The sequence below is a fragment of the Panulirus ornatus genome, chromosome 37 (genome assembly GCF_036320965.1).
Source record: "Panulirus ornatus isolate Po-2019 chromosome 37, ASM3632096v1, whole genome shotgun sequence".
NCBI classification, from domain to species: Eukaryota; Metazoa; Arthropoda; class Malacostraca; order Decapoda; family Palinuridae; genus Panulirus; species Panulirus ornatus.
Genome location: NC_092260.1, coordinates 17,434,696 through 17,457,301, shown reverse-complemented (window position 1 = coordinate 17,457,301; position 22,606 = coordinate 17,434,696). Strand labels below are relative to the sequence as shown.

Below are 22,606 nucleotides of genomic sequence, written 5' to 3'. Positions count from 1 at the left end.
GCTGCTACCTTCTCCCCTCTATATACGTCACGTAGCCCTGTGACTTCCCCTTAAAGTCATTTACGTTACCTTTGGTAACAACTGCAGATCGCCGATGGGGCTTCTCAACGTGATTTACGTGCCAAAGTGCACCGTGACTAAACTGATGATGCACTCTAATCTGTTCTGTATGCTGTGAATACTTTTCTGGGCATCTTATACGTTATGTGTTTGAAGACAATTCTGATACTAATGTATACATACTTCATTCCTGAGCGAGAGGCTGGCCCTAACACAAAAGTCGTCACAGGTTGTTCACACGATGGCAAATGCTATCTCATCAGCAATATGGTATCATCATGACCGACTGGGCTTAATCATAAATTCACTTTTACGGATGAGTCACATCAAAATCAGAATATTGAAATCCAGTTACTCAAACGTATTTCTTGGTCTAGGACAAGTTATTAAATCGTCTTTTCTCTCCAGCCCTCCTTTCCTTAGCCCCTAACCATAAAATTTACCATAAACATCCACTCCAACCTCTCCTCAACCCCTTACCATCTCCCCTAAACCATGTGTGTCCTTCCTAACTCTCTCTCTCTCTCTCTCTCTCTCTCTCTCTCTCTCTCTCTCTCTCTCTCTCTCTCTCTCTCTCTCTCTCTCTCTCTCTCTCTCTCTCTCTCATTCTTATCTTAGAGTCCCTACATGTGAGTGTATGAGTTGTGCGGGCTTCCTTGAACTAAGACGAGTCACTTGGTGTCTGCTCTTCAGAGCGATACAGTTCACACGTCTCGAGGTCGGCAAGTCAAGGCGTGCATAACTCAGCCACAACACATGTGACCTTCACTCACTGATACACCAGATGACGCACTCAGCGTCATCTTCCATTTCTACTGCCTTAAGAAATTACGGGAAATATGACTGCATAACAAAGTTGCATAAGAAAACTTGTGGGATATCTAACGAAAAGGTATGCAACAACCTCTACTTACGTTATAAAACACAGTTTGTGTAAACACATTTGTAACTAAATCCCTTGTTGAGGAACGAAAAAAAAAAAAATCCAATTTCTTAAGTAAAAGATGGGTGTGTGGTGTTAGCAGAGCCCTGGTGGGATGGTAATAAATCCTAAGTCCGACTCTACACGTGAACCAACCTTCACCAACAAAAGCTCAAATAGTTTACAATACTAGGAAATGGTTGAGATCATCAGTGGCTCTCCCGCGGTCGAATGCTGTGTCTCACCCAAGTAGGTGTGATGTTACACTTCTGACGAGTCTCCTGATTTGAGTCCAACAAACTGTGAAGCTTGTGATGTGATATCTGATACAGTCCTAACAGGGATGTAACCTACGAGCTCGTCCGGGTTTCCCACAAGCAGTATGGAGTGTGTTCCTCCAGCAACGAGACCCAGTCACGGCCTACTCCATCAACATCCTTAAACGCAATCTAAAGAGTGAAGAGCTCCACAAGGTGCGCGCTGTGCCGCCCACAGTAGCAGCATCTCCCACCACTGGATAGTCCCCAGCCTATCTAAACTCCATCTTCCTCAGTGTTGGCTCACTCACAATAAAACTCGCTCTCGAAACCACGATCCGTTCCCACAGGCAACTCACTTTTCATCCCAGTGATTTCATGACAAGATCGCCTGCGTCAGAACCAAATATTTATCCACTATACAATGAAAATAAGTTTGATGAAAGAACATAGATGAATGACGAAGCCTCCGCCGCCTGGCAGAGGTTGAGGCATTTCCTCGCCTGACAACACCACCAGCAGGATCGTGTCATATAATACCAAAAGATGAGGTGATCCAACTCATTCAGGTCAAGATTCTCTAAATGCTCTTCATGAATAATAATCTCTGATGTAATGATACACGTGTAGGTACATTTTCCTTTCCAGGGTCTCCTCTCCTTTCAGATCAGCGTTCTCATTCATTGGTGGAGGAAACACTCCGCAGCATCAAGCTCCATTCATTAAGTCTGCTACAGTTAAAGGAATCATGACGGTACAGCCAAACAGCTGCCCACTTGCCTCCTCCACCAGCTGTTTCGCGGCTCACCGCCCACACGCATACACTGACATGTAACTTGTAATGTAACTCAATCACTGAGCCTCAGTCCCTGGATCCTTTGTGCACCCTATATCATCTTTTGTGCCACCACCCTACAGCATGGGTCGGAGTGTATACTTCTATGCTCTACGCACCTACTCACGACTTTACCCATACTCTCATCCTTCTATAAGCCGTCCACACACCTCTCTACAAATCTGCCAACATTTCCTCCTAAAACCATCACCCATACGTCACTCCACCCACACACCTTATGACTGTTTAATCCATAATTCTCCCCGCATAAACTATACTAAACACCTCCTCACAACCATTCCCCCCCATCCCCCACATTCCTTAACAGCACCTCCCACACACGTATCATTATCCACACTTTCAACAACTTTATAAACATCCTTTCACAGGTCTCCCTCTCTCTGCTCTACATCTAACTTACTTAAACACCTACAGTACTGCTCAAACGCCTACAATCCTTACAACCATGCTCACATCCCTGACATTTTCTTCAAACCTACAACCTTACCCGCACCCTTACAACCTTATCCACACCCCTACAAATCTTCTCACGCCCCTACAACCCTGCATACACCCCCTAAGACTCTGCTCACACCCGTACAACCCTGCCCATATCCCTACCCTGAAGTATGGCTGGCACGTGAGTCTGGTGGATCACGTTAACCAACACCAGACGGTGATGGCCGTCACCAGGTGCCCTAACTTCCCTTCCCTTATTACAGCCAAGAAACGTTTTCACAATCATATACTATGCACATTGCTACCCTTGTGGCAGCAGCCTACATGTGTACACACACGGATGACTCGTGTGACAGAATTATTCTCAAGATTCCGCTGTTAAAACTAACCTAAGCGACATATAGACAAATGGAGACCTTTAACAGCAACAACAAGATTTTCGGAGGAATTTAGAATAACGTCTGCGGGCATAATTCACTATTTCCTGTATTTTCCATGATTCATGAATTCTTGCATATCTTCTCGTCTGCAAACCGTGCTACTGCTACACCTTCCTCAAATATTTCGGTGCACTTTTTTTTTTGAGAGGCTTGGCGCTGTGTCCGTTCATCCTAAAGTCTGAACAAGTTTTAAAGCTGCTCCAAAAACTATTTGAAAGAAGCGTCAAGTGACAAAACTGACCTGCAAGTCTTCCTTAATAAACGGACATCCACGGTAAATCCATGGCCATAACGTCTATTATAGAGAGATGAACATTTCATACAGGTTTGTTCGACAGGTCTTCGTGCTAATCTGAACATTTGCTTAATGGGCAAGTAAAACATTTGTTATAAACATACGTTTATTCCCTAGGTGGTAACTGATTTATATCTATCAATCGACTCCCCCAAACATCATCTCTTTTACCCACTAAACATGGTGTTTAAGTGTGACAGTAATTATAGTCTGAGTATATCAGAAAATGAGATGACACTTCATGCAGTGGGTATCGTTTTCTTTACTGCTGTACAGTCTGTTCCTCCAATCTGCTGTTGACTAACTTTCCCCTGCTCTATGTCAGCTCCCTAAGAAATCCCAAGATCCCCTTGAAAAGATTTAGAGCAAGGTCATGAGATTTATCCTGAGCTGTCCCACCTCTATCAGGATAGTTAACATGCAAACTATACTCAATCTTCCTCCCCTTGTTGAGAGAATATACGTTAATTCTCCTACGTCAGTGTCAAATGTCTTCATTCTCCCCACCTTGCTTCCCATTATTCTCATGTCATTAGATCCTCCCTTAACCCAATTGCACCTCGGCCTCTACTTTGCCTGGGCAGTCTCACCCTCATTAAAAATAATCTGTTCAGTACTTCAGAATCCTGATACTGATGCGCCTGCAGCAGATGATCACGGTCCTCGACCTTGAGAGAGTCCCAGTCCAGCAGTCTCCTTTACTCACACCTCAAAGGCGGCAGGACCCACCTCTCCTTCAGAAACAGTTACCCCTGGAGCTCACAGACAGAATATCTCCATCAATCCAAGCCGTACGCCATCTACACACTGACAGTTCCCTGCAGGCAGACGGGAGCGCGGGATGAGCTCTCTTCTCACTGGACGTGGACTCGCCAGCAGGACAACGGTTGGGTTGGCCGTAGACTTCCCCACTGGTCAAGCTCTGCCTACAGTGAATTGCATGGACACTTTGATGTTGTTGATCTCCTCCTTCAGAGGAATGGAAACGGTGAGATCATTTGTGATTTTCAATCTGCCCTTCAGGCCCTCTTCTCACCTATGCCTAGATGCCTCCCTTTAATTCAACATTTTCATGCTATACATTTCTTGTGGTTTTCATTTCATGTCGGAATAATAAACTGTGACACTGTTGAACTACTGGCTATGAATGCCTATGGATTGGCCCATCCTGACGCTGGAGCTACACCTTCCCTCCTTTGTTACCGGAAGAGGTTACGTTCAGCAGCTATTTCTCCCTATAACCCATCGCTGGGATAAAGAACGGGCCAAGAACATATCCATCCAACACCATTAGGTTAGGATACAGACCTATCTGGCAAGTCTCTCTGAGGTGAGGGACGCCCCGCATTCTTCCTGCAAATTCCGTCCCAACACTAACACCCTTCACCACTAATAGCCTCGAGTGTCCCACTGCCAGACACCTCTTACCACAGCAGGAATCACTAATTACCATATGTCGTCACCTACTTGTTACGCTTTGTAGAGTGTTAAGTCCCACTGTCCTCAACCTAACTTAAATATTTATCTCCGTATCACGAGGCATAGCATAGCGTTTTGCCGAATGGTCTTGTTTGTGACTAGGCTTGTCGCCCAGTCTAGGATGTAAGAGGAGAAAAAAGTCTGACCCCAGGGGAAGACTGGGGGTGTGTCATCTCACCCTAACCCTCTTAAGCACGACGGTAAAACGACGTATGGGTATGATTACGTGATCTTTAATCGGATCCTTCAGGGTCAGGTCAAAGTTCCTCCAATCACATCGAAGGTCGATGGTCCTATCGTCGATTTCAACGAGTTGAATCTCTACTTATTCAGCGCTTGTGTCACTCCATTGTCATGTTTCATATTTTCTCCTCCTTCATCAGATTACCATACAATAAATGTATGGACTTCATAGTCCCACGAGGAATGAAACAACAACAATACGGTCATGCAAGGTGTTGTGTTCTTCACTTGAATGCCGAAAATACACCAGCGAACATCAGGGGAACTCCAGTGTAGCGCCGATAAACAGACGAATTGAGTCAATTATCAGTGTAACAAATGGTGTAAAAAAAAAAAAAAGAAGTGCATAAGGATGTTGGAAGAGTGCAGGTGAAGACTGCATACATTTGCAACTCTTATTATGTAATTAATGTCGATTTTTTTTCTAAATTATACTTTTCTCTCATCCTCCACCTAGTTAATGTATCTAACGGTCAATCCATATTAGTAGCTTAATATCTACAGTAAGAGAGCACTATCAATATACCCAGAGACTGGGTTAATTCACAGCTGTCCACTGTTAAAACGTCTTATCCTCCATATACGCCATGCCCAGCCTAGCTCACTTCCACGTATACCAGCGTTCCCTACCCCAGCTAACCCTCGCAGCTCCCCTACCCACTTGAGGATGGAGTCAAGGACCAGCCAGCCTAACGACGTGATAAGTATAACCATCATGACTGCCAGCGTCACCCCCAAGCCTGTCCAACAGTTGACACCAATACCTCTCACATCTTCAGCAAGACGTTTGCATTATATCAATGTACTAATAGCACGATTGTGGCAACGGTTGATGCGTAAGGTAAGTATTCAAGGTTTACATAAGGGTACGGTCTGGTGTTAGAACAGGAAAACGCTACCGATCGACCCTTTCTTTAAGCACGAAGGGACGACCCTTTGAAAACACACACACACACACACACACACACACACACACACATATATATATATATATATATATATATATATATATATATATATATATATATATATATATCCAGGCCCCACAGACCTTTCCGCGGTTTACCCTAGACGCTTCACATGCCCAGGTTCAATCCACTGAAAGCACGCCCACCCCGGTATACCACATCGTTCCAATTCACTCTATTCGTTGCACGCCTTTCAACCTCCTATATGTTCGGGCCCCGATCGCTCAAAATCTTTTTCACTCCATCCTTCCACCTCCAGTTTGGTCTCCCGCATCTCGTTCCCTCTACCTCTGACACATATATCCTTTGTCAATCTTTCCTCACTCATTCTCTCCATGTGACCAAACCACTTAAACACACACACACATATATTATATATATATATATATATATATTCAGGAGCTACATATTTTTTTGTCATTTATTTTCTTTGGACAAAAACTAGCTTGCAGTTTTATAAACGGATGACAGAAACGTTTCAAACACTAAGATGGTTTTATGCTTCTTTATCTCCCTTTGTCATTTCAACACCTGACTGACGAGCAGGGAAAGGTATATTAATCGAGGTATACAGGTCTGGCTGGAGTGCAACAAATGGCCGATATTAACGAAGGCAATTTTTCTCTCACTTTCTAAAACTTGTTTTTATTTTCTTTTTTCCCCCGGGGTCTAAATCTATGACTTTCGAGGCCGGAGGCGCCCGTCTACTCTACGGCGTACTGTCAAAGCTACGGACGACCACTGGGGTTTGACAGTTTTGTCAATGCATGATCCTGACGCATGGGGTTAAGGCCAGACCTTCACGGGAAACGGTCATACAGTCGTTTATCAACGTCCTAACGAGAACACATGGAACGAGCAACATCACAAGGCTGACACCAGAAATCGGCCCCTCCCTTTGGAAAAGGTCCACTTACCCCCTCCTCCAACACCCCTCCACAAGTACCACCACAAAATCTAACACCAACTAAAAATACAAGACCCAGCCGCCTCCACCCAACCCCCCCGGCGCCGCCTCTCAAGACAGTATCAGCTGTTTCCCTTTGCCACGCGCGCGTCAAGTCCTCCTCCATCCCAGACTCACGGTCTCGCCCCACCGCCTCCCCCACCCACCGCCAGCTGCCGCCACCATGACGTCACTTCCTCTTGAGGTTGCCTTCGCCCGTCTTCCATCCTCATATACATTCAAAACAGCACTCAAATCTTCCCAGGTCCTCGTCTTACCGTTGGCTTCTTGGCTACGACGATTTTACCGTTCCTTCTGCTCTTCGATGCTAGGTGTTCGGGTATCAACCATCCCTTCCGAGGGAAGCTACTCTCACAGCGATCTAACGCCAGCATAACTATTTCACAACCGTAGGCGACCTGACCATGGCACAGTGACACCTCTCGAGTGGTGTAACTGATAAAAATAAAGACGGACATAAATCATTATGCCATTCAACAGTGAACCAACCGACTCACGGCTGGGGATCGGCCGTGTCTGGCTCGCATGGGTGTAACGTGAACATACTTTCAAACATACGGACGACAACGGTAATAACAGCACAATCTTGCTGGCTGCTCTTCATTTTGCCAAAGCCATCTCAGACCAAGATAAGCCCAAGCCATCTTACATCGACACAAGCCCCAGACCTCACAAACCCAACAATACCCAGATTATCACAAGCCTAAAACCATCCTAGTTCGCTGTGCTTACGTCACTAGATACCACTGCACCCCAGTCACGACTGCACACTAAGATCTTCAGCTGATCAAAACAGTCTGCTTTTTACCACAAGCTCTGCTATACGAGTCATACACCAATACAGCAGTTGAAAGAAACACATTGTAATAAACATGAATTAATGACATCACTGATTACTATTAATCATACCGATGCAGCAGACAAATTAATTAATTTAATACAGCATGAATAACGGTGATGTACTTTTATTTACCCTGTAATTATTAGTCTTTTTGCATTTCACACACATTTATAATCATCATCATCACTTCCATGTACATCATTATGCGATCCCATTTCCTTGGTATCATGTTTATATTTTCTGTATACTGGAAAAAAAACTCAGTGACTGTGTGTTCGTACGTAGTTCTCAGTACATAATTAGCTTTCTACGAAGCAGGAAAGTTCCTAATTACCTCCATTGCAAATCTTCATTTAATGGATTTGTCCTCTCTTCCTCCGACACTTCTGTGTTAATATATTGTGTACATAAACGAGTCGTCATATACGTCTAAACACGCATTATCTATGCAATGAATTTATCCACAGTATGTATATACATACGTATTCAATGAGCATACACACACCTGAACTCTGAGTATCTATACACGAACTTCTACATCTAACCCACTGTATTGCAGCCAAAAGACAACCCTACATACTAGGAATCAGCGGAAACCACTGAGACGCCCTACGCAGTTCAACGAGGACCAATGAGACGCCCATCACAGACCAACAGAGACCACTGAGACGCCCACCACAGACCAATGAGCCGTTTACCACAGAACAACACCGACATACTAAGACGACCACCAAACACTAACACAAATGAAACGTTCACAATAGACCAACACAGACCATTCAGACGCCTACCACAGACCGGCACAGACCACTGTGGCGGCCACGTTACATCCTGAAAAGCCATTAAGCCTTAAGCCACCCCCTGCCCTAAGGAGGACAGTTAAGTCCTCAACATTTAAGACACCACTACGCCAAGATGTACGGGCCGCCACGCCAGGCAACAACCCCCTATGGTCCTACAGGGCCTGCGCGCGCACATGGGCACGCACGCACGTGCATACACGAACTCACAAATGCGCACACACTGTGCGTCAAGCTGCGCCACATTTTCCTTCACCCCTGAGCGTTTATGTCAAGATAATTCACTCCACTTTTTTTTTTCTTATCTAATACCACCCCGGCTTATTGTTTGCCAGCGTACAATTTCTCCTGCATTCTTTTCAGACATGTTTACACACACACACACACACACACACACACATTAAAGGAAACAAGGTAACGGTTCATGATAGACACCCCCTCGCTCGCTTGATCAAGGATCCACAGCCAGGACAGGACTGTGCGAGCGCCGGATACTCCTCACTGCCTGGTTGCCTCACGGTTGCATCATCGTCCTCAAGGCGTTACATTTATCTGATTTAACGCGAGTTAGGTTCTAAGAATTCTTTTTTTTTCCCCCTTAGTGCCTGATTGCCCCTGAGGCCATACCATGAGCTAAGGCATTTGTACTATTAGGTGGTTTGCATGGGGAAAAAAAAGGGGGGGGGGGAAAGATTGGGCTGAGGAAGGAATGGCTGGTGTTGGCTTCATATTGTATAGATGTATGGTTGATGTAGGCTTTGCTGACGAGTGTGGGTGAGTTTGCTGAATACGGATCAACATACCCCTAGCACAGAGAGAGAGAGAGAGAGAGAGAGAGAGAGAGAGAGAGAGAGAGAGAGAGAGAGAGAGAGAGAGAGAGAGAGCGTGTGTGTGTGTGTAGTGATGTTATTTCTTGGTTTACTAAGGACAATGTCTACGCTAATCCTATAATTCTTAACTGGGTATGTCGATGGATGACTGGAAACCCCCCTCTCACGAGCTCTTGAGACGTCGTGGGAACCAAATGTGTTCCATATTTGTCCTGCTGTCGGGGTCCTGGGTATGCGTCTACAGCCCACCCACTCCCTCTGTATCCCCTCCCGGCCTTCACCCACCCCACCTCGACTCCTTACCCTCCGCCACCCAGCATCATTACCCTCCCTCCCTCCCTCCCTCCCCGGGTTACCCCTACCAGCGGCACCACGTGGTCAGGTACACCACTCACACCACCAACCACAGTAGGAAGGAGGGGAAGGGGGATTGGCATGTTTAGATATGTTTTGGCTCCAAACAGTTGCATCATACTGAGCCGGCCCGGCTGCTTGCCGTCTAGGCTGGAGGTGTTTCAGATGTTTGGATCATTATATCTAAAAAACCCTTCCCGAACATCTACCTTCTAATAATAATAATAATAATAATAATAATAATAATAATAATAATAACAACAACAACAATAATAATATGATAATCAATATCATTCAGAAATTAATGGTGATACACGTATGTCTTTCAAAGACTTCCAGCCTGTGGCCTATACAAGGCTTCTGGATTACCGTAGGCTTAAGGACAAGACAAGACAATGAGTAAAAGGGGAGCAGAACGTCTCGAGACAAGGGCCTGAGCCGGGCTAGGGGTCTGGCGAATCTTCGACAACATAAGTCAGAACATTATGAACCTGACTGTTGTAAACTCAATGAAGTTATTTGGGATACTTCCCACCGATTATTTCGATACATGTGGGTGTAATTCATTCATAATTTTCCACCTACGAGTGCAAAACCCTCCCCGTACAGTGGAAACACGATTTACACACACAGCTCTTCATGATCACAGGTAGGTCTAGCTCCGTTCCTCCTCCCTATTTCCATCCACACAGATGCTGGTCGACGGCCTGTCTTGGCTGGCGATGATGGAGTTAATTCCTTGTTTTAGGGCATCACTTGTGGATCAAACCTCTTCTGGCGTTTGAAAAGATACAAAACAAAGCGCAAGAGCTCAAGTACACTAAGTTGCCCATAGTCTCCTGCGAACTGGTCACGGAAGACAAATAGAAATGAGGTAAATCGTTGACAGGGAGGGTCTGTCTCGCCTCCATTAATATGCAGACCCTCCTTCCTCCCCTCTCTCTTGAACAGCATATGTGCACGACGGGTGTATTGTATACTGTACCAGGAGCTACAACTCTACGTAATACTCCGCTGCATGACCATCCTCACCGGTGTCGTGTTTGGTTCCCTACTGGTGCTGGAGGAGACGGGTGCTGAGTACAGACAAGGCCAGAGCCTGGTGAGGAGGTTGTTGGGCTACCTGTCAATGGCATCAGCCGGGTCCTGGTGCCTGGAGGACGGCACTATATGCTGGCAACGTCTACACTTGGTTTCAGGCTGGGTTCAGCGCCATCTGTCATCGCGAAGCCCAACATTCCACCAGTCACGACGGAAACCACCAGCTGCTGATACAGTTGGCGCCAGCTGAGAAAAGGAGGCAGAGGAACCTCCCCAGTAATACCTGCTGAGCCCACAGACCGAACATGGTCGACGAGGATCAGCAAAATGACATTCCCAACAAGACGGCAGGGCACTGTAAACACCCGTAGCTCTGTTGTCCAGCTCATCTTCGTCGGGCGAGTCTTGCGGTGTTTTATTCTACCCTTGGGCGATGATGCTACGGGTTCCCGTCCTAAGATTACCAGTGGAATTCCTCAATACACTTGGATTACTGGCACAGGCTCCCCGACACCCCGCAGCAGTAGCCTCCCCATCATCACCCGACGCCAGTCGTTCACTTTCGGAGGTCAAGACAACTCCATGATCCACCAGACAACACCACCAAACCTTCCGTGCTTCTCACCTAGCGTTTCCTAGTGCCATTCCTGCTGGCTGGCACAGAAGAGGGAGCCATAATGCTCGCGTCGGTTTACACAGCCAGTACTGACTGGAACCTATTGGACAACAGTGCTTGTCCCCAAGGGCATCATAATGACCACTAAGAGCCGCGTAAACCACACGAACATCTTGAAGATTCTAATGACGTTAAGTACCACCAATTATACCTCCACACACACACACACACACACACACACACACACACACACACACACACGCAACATGATGGGGAAGTTCCGCTTCCTCATCCCTGACGGGAGGACCTGCTCGCTGAAAATACGTCAATGACTCAACATTAACATCAACGCTGGAAACAGCTCTCCAGACCACCACGCCCTCTACAACACCTTCAACAGCCGTCGCAACTTTTCCCTGGAGGCTCAGTCGTCTGTTTCTGACGCTACCTCGCTATGGCAGAGAACGGTGAAAAAGATGACACACACACACACACACAATATATATATATATATATATATATATATATATATATATATATATATATATATATATATACACATACGTATATCACATCATCAGCACTATCATCATCGTTAATATCACCAGGTTCACACACATATCTCTCCTTCTCTATCGTGATTTTTGCCTCTAATAAATGATCTTCCTTCTGCCTGCAACGCTATTCACTCCGGCAGACGACTCACTTGACGTACTTTCTACTTACATTCCCCCTCCTCCTCACTCTGTTTCTTCTCCTCTCACAGTAAACGTATCTTTTATTCCGTACCTGCGTCACATCGTAGAATGGAGCAGCAGGATTCTGGTTAAATTCAGCAGCGCAAAAAAAAAAAAAAGACTTACCTTCGTCGTTTTCTAAACATATCTACTTCCCTACTATTGGATTTCAAAACACCGCAATTCGACCCTGCGATGATAAGGCATATGTTAACCACAACCATATACCTCCACTCTGTCTCGAAATCTCTACATTAAGAACACCGCAGAATTTCTCTCTCAGTATCTACGGATGTGGTATAGGTACCGTTAATAAATTCTTTCTTGCGAACAACTAATATCTACAGAAGCCTCGATCGCCCCCTGTGCTCCTCGAATACCTAGGGAAGCTGTTCTTCCCTCCCTCTTATGGAATCAAACTCTCTCGCTGTCAGTGTATTCAACCAGCTCTTTTTTTTTTTTTTTTTTTTTGCAACCGCTGTGACGTTGCTTCCCTCTCTCTGTTCTACAGGTATCATCTCGACCACTGCTCTCGAGAGCTGTTTCCGTGTGTCCTAAATTCTTACAGGCCTGGACCCACAGCTCGCGTCTGGCTGCTGCATCCCACACGAGGGTTGTCACTTGTCATACCTCCCTCCTTTCCCTTTTCCAGGAAATAACAGAGTTATTTTCCGTATTTTGTCTTTGTCTTATAACCTTTCCACCTTTAAGAGTTGGGTCTACACGCACCTGGGGAGCCGATATCTATTCTTCTTCATACTGGGACATCCCCTTCCCCGAGCCACGTCGGTAACTAAGCTGGCAGGAACAAAAAGCACGGAGGGAGGACCTGGTAAGGAGCAACACTAACCCCCATTAGAGAAGGAGACAGACAAAGGGGAAGGACGAGAGAGGGAGAGAGAGAGAGAGAGAGAGAGAGAGAGAGAGAGAGAGAGAGAGAGAGAGAGAGAGAGAGAGAGAGAGAGAGAGATGTGCTGACGACGGGACGTGAGGCATGAAAGAGCCGGGGAGAGGAAGAACATGTGGTGGTACCGCAAATAGCAGCCATCAGGCCTTCCAGCAGCCCGGCTGAGGGGAGGACACGGCTGGCAGAAGCTGGGATGACGTAGACGCTGGGGTGAGATCATGGGAGGGAGGGAAGGGGGAGCTACGGGAGGTGGAGGCTGGGGTGACAGTACGGTTACGGGGAAATAAAGGCTGGAGTGAGGTGAAGCGGAGGCTGGGGTGACGATAAGCGGAGGCTGGGGTGACGATAAAGTTGGAGTACAGGTGGCGGCTGGGGCAATGGGAAAGTTTGAGACATGGGAATGATGCGGAGTGAAGGCAGGCATGGGACGGATGGCCTGGGTAGAGGAGCAGGCGAGTGACGGAAAGCCTGAGAGACTGATGGGGTAAGGGTGAAGAGGAAGGATGCGGGAGGAGAATGGCTGGATGAATGTGAGACTGGAATACTGGCAACGCTGGGGTGTAGGGTGCTCAGTTTTTGTGTGTGGGGGGGGGAGAGGCTGGTGTGGGGGAGGTTAGGGTACGAGGGAGGATGGGGTGTGAGATAGACCGGGTTGAGGAAAGGCTGAGGTGTGGAGAAAGACAGGAAGAGGGAAAGACTGGCGTATGTGACGATACAGGGTGATGGGCAGCCTATGATGATGAAGAGACAGGGTTGTGGAGGAGGGAGGAAAGGTGAGGTGGGGAGTAAATGGAGAGGATAGACACCGAGAGACCTAAAGGTCCATAACGGGATTAGGTGCTGAAAGACAGCAGTAATGTCCTGGGGTAATTATCTTCCCTGCGGAAGGCAGGATAATAAAGCAAAGGAGGAGGCTACGCGGAGGTGTGGAGCCTGAGTGAGGTGCAAGGCTGGGTTGAGGGAGGAGGTTCGTGGTAAGTGAGGAGGGAGGGTGTACTGGTCACGGGGCAAGAAGGTAGCGGCCACAAGAGACCCCAGTCAGCCAGGGGAAGCTGGCAGGTAAGGCGTCTATGTTTGCCTGTATTAGACCCGTGATGATGCTTTTCCTGGGGGTTTTCAAAGCGCCTCCTGAAACCACATGAATCACACTATTCCTCGCAGTCCTAGATTCAAGCAGAATCGACAATAAACAGCGAACACAACGTACTCGACAGCAATAACTGCAACATCGACAGTGAGTCAGAGATGACACTATGTACAAGGCTTCACACGGTCAGTCTGTCTGGCTGTCCAACCCAGATAAAACCACCCCAGTTATTCTCAGTGTCAAGTATGACTGTACCCAGTAAAAGCGTTCTCATACCTCCAATGTAAATAGCATACACGCAATATCTGCATATAAAAAAAAAAGGGTATAATAAGTGCTCATAACTGAACAGATTTCTCGAAAAAATTGGAGTAAAAAAGAGAGCGGGGGGAAAAAATATATCGTTAATGGTGGACCACATTTCCACGCAGCATGTTTGGTCTGCTGCAGAGCAGCTTCCACAGTCACAGATGATGTAGCGAGAGCAGCTGTGAGCCAGTAAGGCAATACCATCATGTTTAACTGGCGCATAAACCACGATGAGTCAGTCATATGGACCTATTTATTTCACTCTTAAATATAATCCGCGACAGGTTTAGGACTTCTGCCACATTAAGCAAGGCAGATCACAAGCCAATAGCTCGTCCTTCGTGAAGTACGAGGCGGGGACGAAGCCTCACCCACAAGCCTCAGGGAAAGTTACTGACATAAGTTGAAAATAATTGGTTGCAAGGCCTTACGGATGGATGAATACATGTATAACATATCTATCAATGGAAAAAAAAGAGAATATTGCGTCACTGTTCCAATTATCTTAACTCACTGTTAAACCCTGGGTGTACAGCCTTTCAGCTCGTGTCCTGTGGCTGTCTGGTATATTGCAATATGTTGTTATACAGGGAGTTCATACGGAGCCTATACTTTACGATCTCATTATTAAAGTCTGATCTACCTGAAAACTATTAAGCTTTATCATTTCATTAATATATATATATATATATATATATATATATATATATATATATATATATATATATATATATATATATATATATATATATATATGCGTGCACTGTAATTCATCAAGTTGATTAAATTAATGGAGGACTGTCAATTAGTTGTAAAATATGTTATTTCAACTTACAGAGTACTATAGTTACATACTGATCTGGTGCATGTTTAACTCTGCAAACACAAATCAATTGAAATTTCAACCTTTCGAGTACGAAGGCACGGCGGTACGATTTTGAAGTACGACGGCACGCCCCTTAAACACAACGGTACGATGACTGAGCACTACGGCCACTGTACCCAAGCGTCGTAACGTCGTGCTTAAAGGGCTGTGCAGGGACCAGGTCGGGCTCGTCTTCCCTATTTCTAAATCACTGTTCAATATGACATCATATCTAAATTCTGAGCACAAAGACAGAGTACTCGAACATTTACCATCCACAAATTACTTATATCATCACTAACGTAAGGCTCACTGTAACAACAGTCAAGATTAAAAGTAAAAATTCAGCTTTTCAGGAAAAATTCCAATTATCTGTCATCAAAATCAACCAAGAGTTGAAGAACTGCTTCTTCCTCCGTCTTAGAGAACACAATAAAATAATATCCATATTTACCTTAAAAAAACGTTTTCTTTTCTAAAAAAAAAAAATACAGGCAAAGAAAACGAAGGTGCATGGCAGCCTATGTCATACAAAACCATTCGTTCATCAATGACTCAGTACAGAATGAGACAGACATAATTCAAACAGAGTGAGACAAAATAGAGACAGGGTAGAATACTATCGAAAGCAGGACTGCATACCAGTGAGCTGCTTCTCTAACTGTATAGCTCACAGACGTGATCAACCTGTGTCCAATCTACATTTGGATTACATCAACCTTTGTGTCCTGTGTTTGGAGGATGAGTTTCCCTTATGATTCCGTTAAGCGTGGGTGGTTATCTATTCTGGCCCTCTGGCGTACAACAATACGAACCATATGCACGACAATCAGACCCTTGGGTACGACGGCATGGCCAATGACTTGACTTTTAAGGGTCAGGTCAAAAGGTCGCACCGTTGTGCACTTGGGGTTACGGTTCGAAATTTCCAAATTAATGTGGATTAGTAAAACTATTGTAATAAACACGGGAGATGATGAATATGAAAGAATTCATACACACATACACACACACACACACATATATATATATGTGTGTGTGTGTGTGTGTGTGTGTGTGTCATCAAAGTATACGTAGTATAACATCAGCAACCTCTGATGGTATTACCAGATTCATAGACTATTACAGAAGGTGGGTGTAGGTGTAGTGTGAGTGTACGCGAGTGAAGTTTTTCCACCTATGAGGAACTGACACTCGACGTGCTTTTCGAGATATCCACAAAAACCAGTACTTGATTTCTAACAGTGACACTTCGGTATTCCTCTGTTGATATGCGAGGATGAAGGCAGCAGCGTGACACTGCCTTGACACCTACGTATCCACTGATCACCAACACTTACCCTGGGCACCCTTACACGTTCTCCCTCCCTATGTAATGGAACGCTGCTTCCCCCCTCAGTTATGCAGGCCATCTTCCTCACCCCCCACTCCCAACCTTACAAGATTCAGCAATCAGTTTTCTTGAACTCGAGCTCGCCATGCCCAGACAACCTCCATGTATTTCAAATATTTGTGCTTAAGCTTGGGGTCCCCTGCGGCACGGGCCCAGGGTTCGACACCTTGTGCACCCTTTCCTCCTGGTTCCTGCCCATCCCTCCCCCAACCCCAGTCATCGTCATCACCATCGGCGCCCAGCATCACTGTCATGAACGAGGGTTAGAGGAGATGGCTCCAGCGTCATTCGTACCGGTGATTTCCCTCACCACGCTGCAGCTCAACCAAGTAGACGCTTAGAAATGTTGGAGATTTACGAGTCTCACTTCGTCAACGTATCTGTAGCATCTGAATCATCATTCGGACTGAGAATTACGTTCTTTTTTTTCTGCACTGATCATAAGAATTAGTGTCCACGGGACACATGCAACAACACACTCCAACATGCAGATAAGATGTCACTCGTACTTCAGGTAAAGACAGACCAACGATGCTATATAGTTGTCATGTATTTGCATAAGACCAGTTAGGGTGAGCCATGCTGACAGGTAGTGCCCTGGCCTATACCCCCCCCCCCCCGGCGGCCGTGTGTAGGGTAACCATACCCGCTGGCTGGGGGGTGGGAACCTGGGGAAGGCAGGGAGGAGGGAGCACTCTTCCCCCGACGGCCAAATTTGCCCATACACGGCACTGCTGGCGCTAGGCCAGGCCCCGTGCCAGCCCGAGCCAGTAGCAGGTCGCCGGGCATGTCGTGCCACGGAGGTGAGGTTCTTATGTTAGGGGTGGGGTTGGGGGGGGGGGCATATATGTTAGGGGGAGGGGACACCAATGTTAGGGAAGGGGGAGAGAGAGAGAGAGAGGGGGGGGTGGTAGGGGGGATTTCGTTAGACGGAGGGGGAAGGAAGCTCTATATGAGACAAAAGGTTTCTTATCTCCGTAGAATGGGGTACATATGTTTGTGGAGGGAGTATCTATGTCTGGGGAAGAAGTGCTTATGTGTGTACAAGGGGGTACTTATGTTAAGGGGTGGGATATGATCCTGGTCGGGTGGCAGTAGCAGCATTATCTCTCCAGGCAAAAAACGCCAAGACAAGGAAGACCTTGAAGAGGTGCTGGAGGTGGAGCTGACGGCAGTCCTCTTAGTACCACCAGCCCGGAGGGCCGCCACCCTGCCTACTACCTACCTCCCTATCCCCTACATCCTACCTACTCTTTCTCTCCCCGTCCCCTTCACCCTGCCTGTTCTCTCCCCGTCCCCTACACCCTACTTACTCTCTCTTCCCGTCCCCTACACCCTACTTACTCTCTCTTCCCGTCCCCTACATCCTACCTGCTACCTCCCTCTTTGTCATCTACACCTTGCCTGCTTTCTCCCCGTCTCCTAAATCGCACCTGCTCTCTCTCCGTTCCCTAAACCTTGACTGCTCTCTACCCATCCCATACACCTTGCATGTTCTCTCCCCGTCCCCTACACCTTGCATGTTCTCTTCCCATCTACTCCCTCTAATCTCTTCCCGTCTCCTACAACCTACCTCCTCTCTCTCCCCGTTGTTCTCTTCACGCCTCATATAACCTACTTACTCTTTCTCCACCTCCTACATCCTGCTTGCTCTCTCCCTACCTCCTACATCCTGCCACCTCTCTCCCCGCCTTGTTAACAAGCAGAACTCTTCCCCCTTAGATTCTCTCTGTTCTCTTCCCGTCCCCTACACCGTGCCAGTTTTCTTTCCGTCCCCTTCATCCCGTCTGTTCTCTTTCCGTCCCTTTCACTCTGCTTGTTCTCTCCCTGTCCCCCCGTATTCCGCCTACTCTCCCCCTGTCTCTTACACCCCGTGTGCTCTCTCCCGGCTCCAAGACCATGAGTACTCTTTTCCATGTTCTCTAAACCCTGCCTGTTCTCTTTCCGTCCACATACACCTTACTTGTCCTCTTCCTGTCCCCTAGCCACTGCCTATTCTCTCCCCTTTATGTGCACGTTGCTTACTCTCCACATTCCAACATGCAGCTTCCCTCCCTCAGCCCCACACTCTGCTTGCTCTACTTCCACCTCCCTCCCGTGCTCACTCTCCCCCTACCCCACTGAACCATGGTGGCCTTTCTTACCCGCCTCCCTGACTAAAGCTTCACCTGATGTCCCAACCTGCTCGCACTCTGCTTTCTCCCCACCTCCCATAACCTACTTGCTTAGTCCCCATCATCAACATCCTGCTTGGTTTCTCAGACGTCCCCAACCCCTATCATCGCCCTTGTTCTCTCTCTCTCTCTCTCTCTCTCTCTCTCTCTCTCTCTCTCTCTCTCTCTCTCTCTCTCTCTCTCTCTCTCCAGTAGCAACGCCCTGCTTGTTCTCGACGGGTCTCCCATACACCCTGGCTTCACTCCCCTGACCTGTTAATTATCTTCCTTCCTGGTACTATCAACCTAACAATCCAGCTCAATATTCTCGATGGAACAGCATCCTGGCAGGCTTCCTGTGACTCTGTGTCCTACGTCTGAGGCGTTGCTGAAGCTCGAGACTGTGTGTGTGTGTGTGTGTGTGTGTGTGTGTGTGTGTGTGTGTTCCTTGGGGATGCAGGACAGCTGGTGCGCCCTGGCGGACCATCGACCTGTACGTATGGGTGTTGGTCTGTCTCCACCACTTTCGCCAGCCTCCAATAATAGCTCGGTGCAGCTGGGCTGCCACCACCACGGTGTCCTTCCGCACCTCCCCACCAGGCTTGCCACCTGACTCCCCCCAGCCTCTGGTGCCATATCCACACCTGCTCGCGGTGTTCTGTTGGCAGTCCTACTGGGATGTTTGTTGACGTCTTGATCAAGACCTTGAGAAGTCCCCCTCCATCACCGAACACGAGGCCTTAAAGACTCGATGCCCTCGACCCGAAACCTAGTAACCTCGACGAGAGACTTGAAGCCCTCGATATGAGACCTAATACCCTCCACTTGAGACCCGGAATTCTCGATTCGAGACCCCTGAAAGCCACAACCCTTGAGACCCACAAAATTCTGAGAACCTTAAAGGCTACAAATGTGCAAGCCCACTGGACAGTCCGAAGAAACTGGTCGTCTATGGTCAGTTCAGAGGCCACTGTGCAAACGAAGGATTATCCGGTGGTAATGTGCTACAACAGCTGTCATTCCCACCCATTTTTGTACCAAGAATCACCGGTGAGAGGACCCTTGGCACCTGCAGGTGCGGCCTTGGGTGACTCCCACACAGCTGGGTGCTGACTACCCACACCAAACAGGGGCAGCAGCTACTTTACGTGGATTCACGTGACTGGCGGACTTTTCGTATTCCCCTAGATTATAGGACCCAGATATATGACCGTGGGAACAACACAGAACTTGACCATTCCTATGGTGACGTAAACTGTAAACCACAGGCAGAGAGAGAGAGAGAGAGAGAGAGAGAGAGAGAGAGAGAGAGAGAGAGAGAGAGAGAGAGAGAGAGAGAGAGAGAGAGCCTCTGGCGGTCGAATATCATGATATTACCGTGGGTGTCCACGGAAGGTGGCATCAACACCTTCAGTATGAGACAGCGACCCCTTGAGCACCATGCTACGATCCTTGGCATTGACGTCAAGATCTATATATAAAATAATATAATCTATAAGAGAAGAGTAACCCTATCCATAATACGGTGAAGTGCCAGCATGACATATGTTGGCCTTTGACCCTTGAGTAACACAGGTCGACAGGCCAGGCCATCATGTCGATCACACCATGGTGTTCGAAAATGCTTTGACGACGAGCACACACATATGGTAATCTCCACTCCTGGGAGCTGTTTAACCAGGGAGCTTTATACTTCTACTTCTGCATGGTACAGCCTTACGTGGGAATGTGTGTGATCGAAGATAATGTCACAGTCTTTCAATAACTCAAAACGTGTAGTAAAAATACAATAATATTTCAGAGAGGTCACTAATGCCTTTACGTCACACGCCCACCACCCTGCTCCCCCCCAACCCCTCCCCCTTTTCTCCTGCATCCCAAGATAGCGAGGCAGCCGTCATCCAATCAGCAAAATGCGACATTTACCAATCAGCAACGCGCTCTTTCGAGTCTTGCTCGACGCCGAAGTTGACCAATCAACGTTGCGTTTGCTCCACGTTATGTTCATTCGTGACATTCGCAGAAATTCAGAAGGAGTTACATAAACTTACTCCAAAATAATGATGAAACTATGAGTATTATACAATGAAATAGAAATACTGAATCAGTTATGTTGACAATTAAGAGAAGTGTCTACCAAATGAAAGACTACGTAATCAATGTATGTAATGAAGCTTACGTAATGGACCAATTTTGTGATAACCAAAGTCATCATTACCCCACTGAGGATCTGGCAAAGACCCTTTATGACCTCTAATCTTTTTGGCGCTACCGCTCACAAGGATGAGCCTGGGGTGCACAATAAACTTGCTTGAGGATACCTGCTGTGCAAATCAAATCAAGAGGCGAGGAAGACTCAGGCCCCAGGCGAAGGGTACGTAGCAGTACGCTGAGGAGGAGGAGGAGGAGGAGGAGGACGAGGAGGAGGAGGAGGAGGTTCAGGTTCGTGTAGAGCTGCAGCACCGTCACTAGCCAAGTGCTTCTGACCTGGGACGCTGCACATGGACTTTTAGATATCATTCTGGCCATTAGCTAATCCCACGAGCAACGACGGTACGACCTTCAAGGGTCGTGTCAAAGGTCATGCCATCATAACCAAGGGGTGGGGGGGGGGGGGGGGGGGGACGCAACATTGGACGCTCTTGCTCGCGGGGTTAATCTGCGCAGATTACTGTTGTAAGCCAAACGCTGGACGCAGACGAGGAGGACCTTCCCCGACTCGACGAGACCTTGGTATTGCTATCCTCAGTCCTGGCTGCACTCCACCCACAGTCCTAGGACGCTCCCTACACACGCGGGAAATGCACAGTGTACTGAAAAATAAGCGATTTATTAATCCCTGTTTTTCAGAAGTACCATACGAAACTGCCATCAAAACATAAACGAAAACATTACGAAATAAGAAATTTCAAATAATAATGTATTTGTGCCGAGAAGAAAAAGAAAAAAGAGCTCGATTCATCTCACAAGCGAAAAACAATGAGCATGGAGAGAAGAGCTTGTCAAGCCATCCATGAAAAACCAAATATGCAGAAATAATTCCTACAACTGGCACAACAAGGAACCATTCCTCGAAATCATCACAAGAGAGAAAATAAAAGTGATGGAAAGGATACTGTACGTTTGAGACAACTCAACGAGAAATACGTCTTTTAAACAATTCGTTAAGTTCTTGTCTAGATTAGGTGGATGAAGAAGAGTGCCAACCCGGGATGACGCACCACTTGACTCCTACAGGGAGGCACACCCTGCACCAATCAGCTGGCACGGGTCCTCAGAGGTCTGTACGTCTGGCAACGCGGTGGGACAGCTAGCGGGCAACAACGCCCGTGGCCGTCCCATTCAAACGCCAACAACCACAACCGATTTCAAACAATAACAACAACATACACTTCTATCCTACACCTACCATACTCAGGAACTTTACAGTCAAGGTAGAACCAGAACACAAGATCCTAGAAATACCAAAATGCATAAAATTACGGGAAAGTCCTTCGTTTTAAGGCTAGCTTCGCCATGATGCTGTTGGCGATGTGTGAGGGAGACGCGGGTCCTTCCCCCGTCTCGTGAGAGCAGTGCGCGGCTTCCTCAGACATGAGTCCTACATTATCCCGCAGGATCTCCCGGCATAACCACTCTACAATCCCTCATCTTACGGGATTACACCACACCAGAGAGACAAGCGTTGTGTGGCATGGGCGACAGGGAGTTCTCTGAATACGAGGGGCTTCGCGATCACAATACACTT

General features: G+C 47.1%; 1 protein-coding gene across 4 annotated transcripts in view; it reads right to left on the bottom strand.

Annotated features, from left to right (window-relative positions):
- LOC139760545 (E3 ubiquitin-protein ligase MIB1-like) overlaps window positions 1-22,606 on the bottom strand; it is an 84,666-nt gene that overhangs the window by 49,878 nt on the left and 12,182 nt on the right. The gene's annotated exons all lie outside the window — the stretch shown is intronic.